Source organism: Syngnathoides biaculeatus, chromosome 5 (assembly GCF_019802595.1).
Source record: "Syngnathoides biaculeatus isolate LvHL_M chromosome 5, ASM1980259v1, whole genome shotgun sequence".
In the NCBI taxonomy this organism is placed as follows: domain Eukaryota; kingdom Metazoa; phylum Chordata; class Actinopteri; order Syngnathiformes; family Syngnathidae; genus Syngnathoides; species Syngnathoides biaculeatus.
Window position 1 is genome coordinate 12,218,512 of NC_084644.1, and position 15,928 is coordinate 12,234,439.

The window sequence follows — 15,928 nt, forward strand, 5'->3', positions numbered from 1 at the left end:
GAACTCACCAGACAAGTCAGGGATAAAGTTGTGGGACGTTTAAAGCAGGGGTAGAGTATTAAAAAAAAACATAATAAGAAGAAAGTGTCCCAAACTTTGAACGTTGCAATCCAACATCCAAGAATGGAGAAAAGTGTGACACAACTGCAAACTGACCATGGCCAACCCGAAGCGACTGAACAAGCAGCCAAGAGGTTGCCGTTGTCCACAGCTCAGGAAGGAGAAGCTATAGAATCTACAAGCTGTGCATCCCACACACTCCAGCTTTAAGGAAGAGTGGCAATAAGAAAGCAATTGTTGAAAGAGAGGCCTAAGAAGTCCCATTACTACTGTAATTTCTAGACTATGAGCCGCACCTGATGATAAGCCTCAACCAGTATATTTTTAAAGGAAAAACAATTTAGTACATATATAAGCCGCACCTGTCTATAAGCCGCATGTGCCCACATTGAAACACGAGATATTTGTTTTTTACATTGCTCCAGTTCTCCCCGCTGCCGTTCCCAGCGTCTCACAATTGATTCATTTATGCCAAGTTTACGTGCAGCAGCTCTGTTTGCTTCTTTATCGGCCAGCTCGGTTGCTTTTAACTTGAAAGCTGCGTCATATGCATTTCTTGAGGGTAGGTTCATGCTAATTTTATTCATGCACAAAGCGCGAAGTGACATTAAACTTGCGTCTTCTTCGGCACATATATTCCACCCGTCTCACTCTTAGCTTTTATGCTGGAGCGCACCTGGCGGCCGTTAGGAAAAAAAATGCATAAACTACCCGCATCGTTGCATAAGCCGCAGGGTTGAAAGCGTGTGACAAAAGTTGCGGCTTGTAGTCCGGAAATTATGGTAGTTTTCGGAAGCCATGGTACCCCAAACATGGAAAAAGTTGAATGTTTTGGGCCTATATGTAAGATGCTACGCATGGCAGAGGACTAACATCGATAAAAAATATTTGTACTTTGTTACTTTACCACTACTGCGGTTATGTCATGATAAGAATGCATGAAGACAAATACTTGCAAAGAATAGACATGCGTGTAAGCTTACACCAAAGAGCCAGCGTGTCCATTTAAGCATGCAGCAAACGAGTTTGCTGACCTTTGCGAGCCTCCGCACATGAAGAACCTTTGGTCGTAAACGTCAAGGTCATTTGAGGCATCCTTGTAACTGGAGAAGCAGCCCCCCCCTCCCCCCTCCCAATCCATCGATGCCTGCTGCACTTAAAGCATTTTAATGAACCACAGGTGGGATATTATGATTAATATATTAAGATTAATGTTGGAAAACCCTGGTTTGAATACAGATTGAAGGGTATTGCTCTTCGCTTCCAGGACATTAATGTTAAAAGTAGGATTATTCACAACTGGATGATTAGATAAGGTTAATAAAGTACTTGTCGCCTAGTCACAATAACTTTTAACTCAACAGGCCAGAAGTAGTAGCAAAGTGGCAAAGGTCAAAGTTCACACGCAGTGTAGGGCCTGCCTTCAGAAGGCAGTTAATTACAGTACAACCTCGGTTCTCGACCACAATCCATTCCAGAAGACGGTTTGAGACGTGATTTGCTCAAAAAACGAATCGATATTTCCCATTAAAATTGACAGACAAAGAAATAATGCATTCCTAGCCTAAATAATTGGGCTTTTTAAAGCACTTTTTTTAAAGCTTTCCCGGATTAATAAACTGCATAATAGAAATGTATGTATAGTTTAAATACTTAAAATCATTCAAGAAATATATATATTTTTCTTGTCGACAAGGCCGGTGGCGATCCATCCTTCCTTCCGTCCTTCAGCGGCTGCTCCACGGAGGCCTTCCGATGCGCACAACGACTCATTTAGCCCCCCTGATTTACAGATTATGCCCCCCCCCCCGATTTACGGATTACGTCCCCCCCGCACAAATATTATATTCTTTTAGTAGCTGTATACACACCTACCTGTCATTTGGAACGCACAAAGCTCTCGTCCTTTGCACCCGTGCAATCCATTTTTCATGACGAACTGGATCTTCTGGAAAAGTATGAAGAGCGAATCCATCCTCCTGAGTGTTGGAGCAATATCCAGCAATGCAACGAGCCGGCATTTTGGCTAACACGAAGGAACAACGAGCTACCTTCCAGCGGGTAAAACTACTATAAACAGACAAGACCGCTTGAGTGCGCAACTGCCCTGTACCTCACTTCTTGCTTCTTCTTGAAAACAAATCCCTCGAGAGGATTTTCATGGCGGGAGTTACAAAAAGCCATATACGTCAAAATTATGTTTTGTGGTGAAAAAACGGCAGGGTCCATAACGGCTGCCGTTTTTTCATTAATAACATTCTAAAAATCATACATTTCATGACAGTGAACCTTTAAATATGACAATTAAAATAATTGTCGGTAGTTTCTATTGCTCTCGACGCAAGGTGGGACTCCAACACACATCCTCTCGGCATTCCATAACAAATGATATCAGAAGCATGACGGTGGGTTACTCTGGTGTCTTGGTCTGGTTTTCAATCCCAGCAGATCCTAGTTGAAGTTCTGGTTGAGAGTATTGCTCCTTGGAGCTACAGCATGTGAAAAATAGCCTCAGAAGTGGTGCCTTCAAAGGCGCGGCCATTTGGAAGAACCCTCACATATTAGTGAGGGATTGCTCAGGCTGTGCTTTGCAAATTTCAGTTGATTTTTCACGGCTAACAGTTGGGGACTAAACACTCCGGTGTGGCAAAAATGGCTGGTTAAAAAGCGTGCTGTTGTTTTCGTTGTGAAACAAATGGAATCGCGTTTATTTACTCAGGTGCAGCAGCCAGCTTCTGTTGCCAGCTTCTAAGCCTCGAGGCGTCCCTTTCAAGCAAGCCCCTCATTTTACAAATGGCTATGCAAATCCAAAACGCCACTTCTCATTTTTCTTTGTGTTTGCGAGCCTGGGAAATGTTCCTCGTGTTTCATCACGGCACGCACGGAACAACTTCTGCTTTTTTTTTTATTTTTTTAAAAAGTCTTATTTTTGACGCTTTCTTCTTTATTTGGACTCCCTTTGAGAGTAAGTTGAGAGGCCGAGGCCGTTGAATTATGTAGCGCGCAGCCCGCGGCCCCTCGCAGTACCGCTCCAGCACGCCGACACCGTCGCATGCATATAAACGACTGGCAAACAAACACACGAGCGTGCACGCCGCGTACGCCACCTTGTATTGTTTGCGCTCTGCCAACATTAATAACGCCTTCCTCAATTTCACGCAGAAAGGGGAAATACGGAAGGGGAAAAAAAATGCCGTGCGAGTAAACAGCGAGACGAGTCCGACAAAGCGCTCGCTTCTTAAATCAAATCTGAAAACCTTCCACCGAGGAGAACGTTTTGCAGTACTACTTCTCGCTATTATGTCTGCTCCACAGTTTTTGACCGGAGGCGCATTGTCTTCGGGTTCTTTGTCTGTCCGCGACTTTCCCATTTGAACCTCATCTCGGGCAGGCGTTCAAGCTGCATTTTTGAATTTGTCGTTAACGTTCCGTGTCGCCTTGAAGTGATGCGAGAGAATTTGGGGATAGTCAAAAAGGCTCAGGTTTCAGAGCGATTCCCAATGTTTGGCTGTGTACTAACACTAATTAGTGTGGTACCTGGAGGTGAAGGTCTTCTTGTTACTGTGTGAGGACACCTTCACGCTGTGCGACATCCGGGACGACTCTTCCTGCCGCTCTCGCCGCACCGTCCTCTTGGTTTCCATGGTAACCCCCAACAAGCACCTGTAGAGGTGCGTGGGAAGAAAGTGTTTATTTGTTCTGAACGTACTTGAAGGCCACTTACTCTGTACAGGTACAGTCCAGAGGTGGGCTATAATTTCTTATTATTATGAATGCTGGTCATATTGTAAATTTCAAGCAATTGGTGAGCAAAGACTTTGAATGTGAAATGCCAAAAGCGACATTCAAATGAATCATTTCTAAAGGGGCACAGAAGAGGTTGATCCATCCATCCATCCATCCATCTATCCATCCATCCATCCATCCATTTTCTTTGCCGCTTATCCTCACAAAGGCCGCAGGGAATGCTGGAGCCAATCATTGGCTTTTCCTGGTCTAACCTTCGTGTGGCGCAGATTTGCGCCACCCACCGCAACAGATTTACTTCATTCATGAAAATAGAGCCCGTAGAGAGAGATTAAGGTGACGCGTTAACTTGCGGTCGGCCTGTAAACGCAATCTGAGAAAATGGGAAACATATTAAAGCTCAAAGGAAAGTTGACAATGAACATAAGATGTATGCCGCAGTATTTAATGGTCCAGCGTACACGTCTCGTCTATGAAAAGTAAAATCTCTTGATCTCATTTTGACCACGGAAAGTATACCCACCAAACCACGGACTATACTTCTTATATAGGGGTCGGGAACCATGAATGCCAAAATGTAATTTCAAGAGAGCCATGCAATATTTTAAAAACTAAATACAGGTGTATTTGAGCATTTATGTAGAACCAACACTTTTAGAGTCCAATAAAGTCTGAATTCTTTTAAATAACATTATGATGTTGCCAACCAATTATGACAAAAGCACTTCTTATCATTAATGCGAGTTCAGGTGCTTCCTGGTTTTGCTAATGGCTTTATCGTCTTTACGTCGTTCGATTAAGTTTCATGCAGTTGTTCAGACTTCCATCCGTTAATTGTGAATGTAGTTCAATTTGATTTGCCATCGTGACGGTACGATGGTGAACAGTTCTTGCCGACAATAGCATGTCTTTTATTCGTTTGATTATCTCGTCTTTGTACAAAAAGTTGTCAAAAGGTTCATTGGCAACATCAGGCACGGATGCTTTGGCATACTCCTCCATCTGTCTTGCCGAAAACTGTAGAACTCCCCATCTTTTTTGCTTTGAACGATCATTTGCACAATGGATAGGTTTCCAATGATGTCACCACGACCCTTAGACCGATTGGATAAATTAACGATAAAAAAAATTCACGCTTCACCTATAACCTGTGTTCTCTGATCTCTATGACACGCAAGATGGCGTAAGTGGAAACCTATCCAATAGTTGTTGCTACCCACTCTGCGTTCAACCCTTCTGCGCCTCCGCACATCGACTGCTATGGTGAACTACGGCAACTCCACTCGGACAAACTGTCTTTGCTCATTTGCATTGCCTATGATGAGATTGTACAGTGTGCAGTGATGAGGACTCTGCGAGCCAAATGCAACATCAAAAGAGCCAGTTATGGCTCGCGAGCCATAGGTTCCCCACCCCTCCTCTAATACAACCCGAGGTTGCCACATACTGTGTGTAATGACAGAGGCTATTTTTTCGGTAAGATGGTATCCCAGTAATTTGTAAATATATTGTCAGCGGAAACTATTTTGCTACCTGAAATGCTTAATGTGACATTTCATGACAAATTGGCAATTTACAAAAATGAACAAAATGATGCGAAACATTTTGCCTCACAAGCAGACACGTATTCCCATCTCTAATATACCCTAGTAAACAGGATTATGCTGCAAATGTTGTTCGTAATCACTGTTCAAATAAAATTGCCGACTGAAACGTTGCACCTTTCCATTAAATCCCACATAGTGCTGTTCATTTTGATGAAAATGTTTCTGACTTGTAAAATTTCAGAAATTGTTACTACCCAATACGGAAGTGTCCAGATTTTTGTTCAGTCATTGGTAATTCAATGTCAATCGGCTGAGGTGTTCTGGCCTTGTGACCATGTTATTCCTGACCCTTCTTAAATGAATCACTCCTTATGTTTTGTCACTAATGACTCTCCCGTCATGCTCCGCAGCGCTCCCCACCGCCATTAATCATACAGCAGCTCCTGGAAAGAGAGTGTTCTTATGTGTCCAAGCACACAAAATCAGGTCTCTGCTGAGTTATCGCGTCATTTGCCCAATCCTCCAAACGGCGGCCATTTACACAATTGTAATGCGTCTGCTTGAATTAAACTCCACTTAGAGCTAGGAGGCTAACAGGCTAACAGGCAAATGTGCCTCCCTTGTTGCCTCCTTTGTTTGTCTTGTGGTGTTAAGACAAGAGAAGAGCTTTGTTTGTTAATTGACGGCTTATTGCTGACTAATTAAAATTGACTCCTGTCCAAATGCAACATTGCTTTTTGTTTTCATTGACTCAGGTCTCTAGAAAATAAAATTCTTAGAAAAATGGTCACAATTCACACAATGGTCCATTTAAATTTCCAAAGATTCCAAGTATTCTCAAAATCTGTTCTAATTCTAACAATTTTAAATGAAAATGTAAAAAATGTCCAATAAAATTCTCAATAATTCACTAGAATTCTAAAAAAAACAATTCAAAATTCTCCAATAAAATTATAATAATTTAATAATAATTACATTTATGTATTTAATTTGATAATTTTAACAGTTTAAAACATTTTAATAATATTCAATGTTTATATATAAGCCAGTAAAAAGAGTATTTTCCATATTGTAACTGTGTTTACTGTATGTTCCGCTGTTAAAAATATTTACAAAATGTTTTGGCAAAAAACAAATGCATACATATGAGCTGAAAGAGATTAATGGCATTTCCATTCATTTTAACAGCGAAATATAATTTGTGCTAAGATTGTGGTCACAGTCAAGGAGCCACTATAAAACCGAATGAGGTACTCAGTAATGTAGAAATCTAATAGACCCAACTGAAATGATATAAGGATGCTAATATTAAATAAAAAAAGAATATATATATACTGTATATTGCCAAAAGTATACACTCACCTGCCTTGACTCAGATATGAATTTCAGTGACATTCCATTCTATTCTTAATGCTAAGGTTTTTTATGAGCCACCCTCTGGAAGTATATCATCATAAATTCTGCTGGGAATTTGATATTTTTTTTTAAGAAGTGCTGACACTGATGTTGGATGAAAAGACCTTAGTTTCAGTCTCCGTTCTAATTCAAGAGGTGTTCTATATAAGGTTGAGCTAAGGATTTCGCGGGCATTCAAGTTCATCCACGTCAAACCTTCACATCCAAGATGACGTCACATAAAAATTCAGTGTCAAAGTTAGATTTAAGCTTGTGATTTAAAAGATGCTGCCGAATTTGCTCGTCTTATCTCATTGGACAGTTTGCTCAGAAGGCAAGGTTCTTTTAGTGAATGTCAATGGCGCACCATGGCATGTATTCAAGGGTTAGGCCATTCCTTGGAAAAAAAAAAACAACAACAATAAAACAACACTATCAACAGAGGACCAAAGTATTGTATTTCCTATTCTTATTGTTATGGGAAAACACTTTGCCTCAACCGAAAACAAACTTGCTTCCCGTCTTCCCCCTGATGTGTTATTAAAAGCTGTGTCCATTGCAGCCATCAAAATAAAGACCAATAAAAAAAAGTCCAACCAACTGGAGAAACAGGTAAACAGTCTCGAGAGAAGTGAAAGAGAGAACGAAACATAGCGGCTCATCAGCGTTGTGCAGGTGCAGCTATTAAGGCATGCTTAGTTTTATGCTAACCGTGCTCTCTATAATTCAAGTAACCTTTAAAGCATAAGACAGGCGGAAAATTTGCATGCCACCTGGGCTAAGTCGCGTCCATTAATATTCTTTACCAATTTCAACTTCAAAAGGATGCACCTTTTAGTTCATAATTCATCCATATTTCTACAGCGGCTGGCCTCATTAGGGTCATGGGTGATATGGAATCTATCCCAGCAGGCTTTTTGCAAGAGAACCGGGACACAACCTGGACTAGTCACCAGCTAATCGCAGAGCACGTACAGACAAACAAGCACTCACACGCACACAAATGGACAATTTAAATTGAATAGAACATGTCGGATTCAAAACAAGAACCTCTTGACTGTGGAGCAGACAACTTAACCACTATTTCACTGGGTTAAGGCGCGTGTCGAGCGTGTAGACGTCACTGCGGCTATCCCGTGCATACTACTGCGTACTGGAAAAACCACAAAGCAGTTTATCTGGGCCAAGAGGTTTTCGACATGAAAGTCCAGACTTGATAGGGAATTCCGGTGGTTTGTATTAACAATGTGTCCAATAGATCATATAATATGTACTCTGACAATGTAATGTTAAATCCGCTCTCATTTAATTGTGTTTTGAGAAGATTTTTATTGACAATTACTAATTTTCAGGGGCGCTGCAATTTTTTGCGAGTCACATGACCTACGTGGGTGGGTGTGACGCGTTATGTGCCGTTCCAAAAGCTCGATTACACGGGACACAATTCTTATGATTTCTCGTGTTTACCCTCATCTGATGAAGGAATAGCAGTATCGGTTGATCGGGAAGACGGAGGAATACTTCCATTCAGATTTGAACCTGTGGCTGTAAATAATGCCGCTGAGCGGCGGAGCCGTGAGTTCGCTACCCACCGAGCCCCAGAGCTCGCTCGGTCGGGGAGCTCGCTCCGGGGCTTGTCGTGGAGCTCGCTCCGCCAAGGGGTGGAGCCGTGAGCTCGTCAGACTCCGCATCATTTCCGTCCGAAGAACCATCCAAATATTCTTCATTATTTAAAGCCACACGTTCAAATCTGTATGGAAGTATTCCTCCATCTTCCCGATCAACCGGTACTGCTATTTCTTCATCAGATGAGGATAAATCTGAGAAATCAGCGCTGGGCATAATGGTGTCCCATGTAATCCAGCGTTTGGAACGGCATGTAACACGTCACATCCGCACACGTAGGTGTGACTCGGCGAAAATGGCAGCGCCCCTGAAAATTCGTGATGGTTGATAAGAATCTTCTCAAAACACTATTAAACGAGAGCGGATTTAACATTACATTGTCAGAGTACATAGAGTACATATTACATGACCTACTGGCTACATTGTTAATGCAAACCACCGGAGTTCCCTTTAAACACTAAAGAGAATGCGTTTTACCCGCTTAAGATGAGTAACCTCCCGAAAGTTCAACCCATTGCTCCATTTTTCTACAGTCCATTTCCGCATTGTTATTTTCATTTTTAAGACCTATGAAAAGCAGGTTTAACGATCAAGTGGCTTTTTTTTTTTAAAGGATAATTAAAGCCATGAAAAAAATACAGGGAGTCTCTGAAAATGTTTCGTTTATTAATACAGTAACCTACAATAGCATGAACACAAAAGGCTGAAACATACTGGAAAAAAAATGTCTTATTTAGAAAATATCCATATTCGTGTTGACATCACTCACTCTTTTCTTCAAGGAATTGGGTAGAATCCTCCGGCTCGCAACGTATCTTTGGATCTGAAACCTCTCGCTGTCTGTCACTGCCTCATCCCTTTGTGGTCCGTCCGGATGAAGCAACACAATGCTCCGAGACTGGAAAGTCGTCGGATATAGACCCATGACACCTCCCCAAGCTCTCAGTTCCACACACACACACACACACACACACACACACACACACACACACACACACATATACATATATAAACAGAAGCCAGGTCCAATTCAAACACTTGTGGCCGAGGCAACGGGAGATGATGAATGACCATAGCAGCTGATGGGAACAGCTGGAATCCTCTCGAGAGAACAACGGGCTTCACATGTCCTCTTGTTAGCTTTCACAGAGAAAAAACACGTTTATTTAATGCGGTGGAGCCTCTAAAGTTTAGATGGTAGAATTTGGAATTTGACTAAAGACCTCTGTAACACACAAGAACTTAGTTCATTAAGTTCCAAAAGATCAACCTGCTTTTTCTTCAAATTTTTTTCCATCTCTAAGTCCAAATAAAAGGCCAAGGGGTTTGAAGAGAAGATCCAAACATATGGGACGCCACACTTTGATTCCGGCGTTAACCATATTTCTTGTCAAAATGGACGTCTAACAGCCTCTCGCGCTCGTCATACTTCAATTCTGTAAATAACACAGTCTGGTTTATCCTCTGCCTCAGTGACATGGTTAGCAACAGCGCATAAGACCTGATAACACATTCGAAACGGGTCAGAATCGCTGGAGCGCGGATAAACGCGTTTAAAAGCATAATTGCTGTTTTTCTCACATTATGATTTCGTCTATTCAAGCTGTTACTGTTGCTCTTGCCTGCATTGTTTATTTCTACCCAGCTTTTGTACTTTTGGTCACAGAGATTCGACAAAATCCAGACTTGACAATGGCAGAGCAGTAGGTGGGGGGGATATGGAGTATGTGTTCATTGTACTGCGATTCTTGGTCCTTTTGGTAATTTGAACAAATTTACAAAGGGGAAGCAAACTTCCTGTAATATTTTCAGCGTGCAGATATTCTTTATAGGATCTTGTTTACTTAAATCTATAAAGTATTTAGTCTTGGTAAAATGCACTTAAAACACTGCATCTAATCTCCTGTGGGGGTAGTCATTTTACATCCTTACATGTTTAAAGTCATGAGAATGTGACGTGTATCGGTCTTTCTTTCCCACTTGCTTGATTTAATGACAAAACCCGACAGCTTTGCTACATTTTCAGCAACGACGAGCCGTACCTCGGTCGGATCCACTCATCCAGTCGTCTAATGGCAGTTTTCATCAATTATCTCATCTCGCAGATGTGTCTTTTTATATAGTTTAATTATGTAAACATCTGTTTTTCGCTTCCTTGACTCAGATTTTTATTTAGAGGGCTTTGGTAGCGAGAATATGAGAGGATTACTGCACCACTCTGTGATCAAAATGTTTGATGGCATTACATAGCAGTACTACCTCATCCCCCCCCCCCCCTTAAATTCTTCCACATCTAAACTATTTTGTCCAATTCATTCACGACTGCGAGACTCCATTAGGACATGAGTGTGCGCTATTAATCCAATGAAAACTCAGAAGGAAACACTTTTAAATTTTGTGTAATTACATGCGGCCCATTTGCTTGCGTCGAAATTAAACGGCTCTGAAAATTTCCCTCTTCAAATGCTGCTTTTCTTGGTTCGGCGGCATCACTGAAGGGCGCATCGCTCGATGGAAGGTTGGGGTGTTATTTATAAGCGCTTAAGTGGGCCTGTGGAATATATGCCGCACAATATGAGCTTGGGTTTCCAGGCCCGCCCGTCTCATCATGACACCAGCGATGACTATCCGACTAAGAATAACTAGCAAGACAAAGCAGCTGAGGGGGGCTACCTTTTATTAGTGTGAGATCCTGGTCCATCCTGGGCTATCTTTAATTTCTCAGAAAGTTTTTCCATTAAACTTGAGTGGACTTGGATGAGACGGTGTGAAAAAAATCCAAGTCCGACAACTGATATTTAGATTTACGTTGATTTTTTTTTTTTTTTTTTTTTTAAATTTTTGTAAAGGACAGGTTACTTCCGGGTGACAGAAAGGGACTGAGTACTACTGATGACTCGAACTGACAATGATGAAAATTTGTTTCGGGTTGCACTGCCAGATATACAGGTAAGGCATTCATTTGGAAACTGAAATAAATTAATTTAATTTCCAAATTATTTTCCCTGTACAAAATAATTTGGAAATTAAAACAGTGGACATTTTTGACCGGCGATCTTAAGCTCCGCCCCCTTAGCTACAGTTGCCACGTCGCACAAGCTTCCAAAATGGCGACTGAACAGATCAGGTTTGAAGTCGATTCTCTATCGCGTATTCCAGATAATATTGCGGTATGTTTTTTGCCCAATGCGTCAGACTTGTCCAAGAGAGTTCTACAGAGAAGTCTCACGTATTTCACGTGAGGATGTGTACACGGAATTAAGATTTTGGACGGAGCAGGATGCAATGTCAAAGTTACAGGAAAATGGCCTCCCAAGCTTTATATTGATATCCAACAAGATGAAATAGTGGAATCATACTGCACATGTAAAGCAGGGTGAGTACTTTTCACTTGGAAAGATCATGAGTAAAATCATTCTAGTCTTTACAAGTGAGTTATGTTCGATTTCCTACAAGTGCATTTAAACAATGGTGATTAACTGAAGTCAGTACCATAGTCACCAGATGAAAAAGTTTGACTTGGCTCGTGATCAAACCCGGTGCTCTGTCTTAAAAATCTGATGTGATACAAAGAGGCAAATAGACATTTCTCTTGCGTGACGTCGCCCATTTACGTATCACGAACCCGACTCTTCGGCAAAAACATTACACACTTCATTCGGCAGGTCAGTGATACGCTAACAAAGTGAAAGTTGTTCTCCTGCAATATATAAAACACTAATAATAATTCAATCAAACTCAGAGAAGATACTTCTCCCTCACTTACCTTCGAACATACAGCCTTGTTTGTTGATATTGTCCACATTTAGTTGTACGTGCGCTCTTCCGCCAGCCTTAATCCATTGTAGACACTTCGTCAACTGTGTTTTAGGCTTTGGAAAATGAATCAACTGGGCCCCTTGTATCCTAGCAGGATATCTTTCATCAAAATTGCACATTCCCCAAGCGCATCTGCGGACCATTTTCTTTGTAACATTAATTTTCCAAGGGCACACTACTGACAATCAGTTTTGCTTGTGGGACAATATCGCGGCAGGGCCGTGTCAAGCCAGGGGTTAAGACAATGGGGCTATCTGATTGGCTATTATTGCACGAGTGATTGACAGGTTGGAAAGGTCCATTGTCATTCATTGAGAAAATCTATTTAAAGCTGCGGAAAAAAAGTTCTGGTTCCATACCACCTGTTTTCTATTTTTTTCCCCTCTTTGATTGCAATAGGTTTGGACATAACAAATGATGGATTGATAAACAGATGGTCAAGAAATCAGATGGCTATGTGTAGAATTGTTGATTAAATGGTTCCAGGAGTTGAGAACATTCTGGAGACAGAGTCTGTCATCCCACCGTAATCAATATTTTTTCAAAAAGTCTGTTTTAGTTTTATATGCCAGTTCTTCAAACTCTTTTTCTTGGCCTATACCAGCGATAGTCAAAATCAAAATATCGATCAATCGATCGTAGAGAATCTGGTCGATAATGTGGAGTTGCTCAATTAACGAGCCTCGGAGAGAAATTGATTTACATCTTGCGACATTGTTCTTTTGTGGAATTATGCTTTAAGGTGCTGTTATAGTCAGTGAGAAATGTATCTTGAACTCCAGTTCCGCCGCCCTCCCCCAAAGTATTCATTATGTCTTCCCTTTCAGAGCACCGAGGTAAAAAAAAATCGTAATGAGTTTGTCCAGGTGCGACGTGGACGGCATGAGGTCGAAAAGGACTCGATTAATCATTCATGCTTGTTCCTTACTGGCACTGATGTATTATGAATAAAAGGCGGCATTTGGCCTGACCACCCTGGAAACATTTATTCCCTTGTCAGACCCTCATACATTTCATCTCAAGTGAGAGTGGGAACCCTCTGTGATCGGGCCGTTTTGTCTGATCATGATGTGGAGAAACGTGTTTGGACTGGCTGCAACCAATCATAAACCCAAACTTCCAAAGAGTCCAGGTAGCTTGCATCCATTCCCTGGCAAAGCTTCCTTTGCTTTTCGTGTCTTCTCCCGATCGAGACCCCATTAAGGGTTTGTTGCAAAACTAGCCAAAAACGGAACTTGGCAAAACGATTGCTTCCGGCTATGTGGCGGCTTCCAATTATTACGTGATTTGGTTTGAGCTTAGAGCACCTTTAGTTCTCAGTGAGAATCAGTGAGGCATAACACTAAAAGAGAATACAATTTTTTTTTTTGCGGTCAAATCAAGCATTGGCTATTGTATAAAAGTAAAATTCTCCATCATTTATACCCACAAATGCGCAATGACTAACCGGTAATCATTTTACATTTTATGAAAAAATTGCAATTTTAATTTGATACTGTTTGGATTAAAAGCTCATTTGTAGTTTTTACGTAGGAGTATTAGCTAGCTGCTCAGTTCTGAAACCGTCCCTGTCATGAGCCAGGCTGGACCACGGCCAAGAGGGGCGTGGCCACTGCGCTCGTTGGTGACACCTGTCACCGCTCACAGGTATTTCCCATTAGGACATTATTGGGTTTAGGTCTGGAGACTGGCTAGGCAACACCTTTTTTTTAACGTACTGTGAATGCAACGTGGCAGTAGGCGTGGCCATTGTCAGAATGACTTGCTATGGTATTCTTTGATGACTTGTGATTTGATTATTTCTGCTGTAACTCTATCACAGGAAAAAACAAACATCTCAGTTTTATTAGACCACCATGGAGATCAGCTTTATCAGCTCTGTAATCCCAGGAAGAGCTCATTGACCTTATACCTGTAACACCTCATCATCATACAATATTATACATGCTCACTTCCAAGTTCAACTGGCCAGCACTAATAAGACCTGCGCTCATGGGAAATTAAAGGCAGACTATAGGTTATTGGACTATCGGTTTTTTTTCTCAACCCATTTAATATTTTAATCTACCTATGACAAGTGAATAAAAAAAAAAACATCATAAATGTCAACGTTGCCAGGATGCGCTGGGATCTCAGCGTCGATAATTAATTTCTTTGGAGCAATAAACTTATCAGAAGAAAAACCAACGCAATTGAAATGGAAGTAATCTCAAGTTAGCATGTAATATTTTTGGTTAAGGATCTTCTAATTGTCTTGTTTAGTTAATTAAGATGCAATAACATTGACAATAGAACAATTATTGATATACAATGTGTAGAGTAAGTTAAGAGCACAACTGTTTGTATACACACAGTCTAAAAGTATTCTTGTATAAATATATTTATAATTTTGGTTAATAAGTTTATTGCATGTAGTGTATTGTATAAAATATACTGTTACACCAGTAGGATATGAAATAATGTTGCAATAATAAAAATGGAATGGAAGGGGTATGAACAGATAAGTTATTCTTCTTCCTTCTCGATTTCAAACAATGAGAAAGCAAGCTAATCCTCACGAATATTTGGGTTAAATACTGTTAACATTTTTTTTTTAGCTTGGTCTTTTTCTTTTGTAGTGGATGTTGTTTTGTTTGCATATTGTTTGCCCTTTTTTATAAATGTACTTTTATAATAACTCGTTTGTTCATTTATACACGTCTAACATTTGAAAAAAATGGAATCTGTAAAGTAGTGAAGCATTTACACCCAAACATCCCTTGGAAAGAATTGCAAAGACAAATTTCCTTTCTAACAGGATTGCCAGAAGCACGTCTAACTCATTGATTTTTTTTTTCTTTCTTTTTTTTTTTTTTTTTTAGCCTCACAACCACCTCAGGACTAGCACTCCTTTTGGTGGGGTTTGCGTATCTCTCCTGAAGCCTTAGCATGTTTCAGCACGGCAGTCATTGATCACAAACATTCAGAGCTGCTTCTGAACGTCTTGTGGCTGCCCGCTGCTCAATCGTGGCTTACGAAAGACCAATGCTTCACTTGGCATTTGAATGAGAAGAACTATAAAAGGACAATCTTGAGAGAAGCTTCACTCCAACTTCTGACCATCTTTGGATGGATAAGAAGTTTATCCGTGCAGATCTGCGATACTGCTTCTTGCTTGTTGAAGGCAGCGTAACTTTAACACAAGCCCCCGAATACCTAAATATATTAGCTATCTTCTGCTAAAACAGGGGTCATGATGGTACGATGGTGAAGAGTTCTTGCCGACAAAGGCATGTCTTTTATCCGTTTTTTTGTCTTTAGGGGAAGTTGGCAAAATGTTGATTGGCAACGTCGAGTACGAATGCTTTGGCATACTCCCCATCTGTGAATTAAGACACACAGCAGAAGCCTCCTTCTCCACAAAGGCTGTCCATTCTTGTTGAAAACTTCAGTACTCCTCATCTTTTTTCCTTGAGCGACCTTTGTTTCCATAATTAGTTGCCTCCACGACAGAAATCACATGTGCAGTATGTCATTATGAGGGTTCTGCGAGCCATATGCAACCATCAAAAGAGCCAGATACAGCTCGCGAGCCATATGTTCCCGACTCCTGTCCTAACCAGTGTCGTGGGCATGCTGGAGCCTCTCCCAGCTATCGCTGGGCAAGAACCGGGGTACAGCCTGAACTTATCACCAGGCACATATCTCAAGGGACCATTGAACTGTATTTGTATTTGGCGAAATGTCCAAAACAC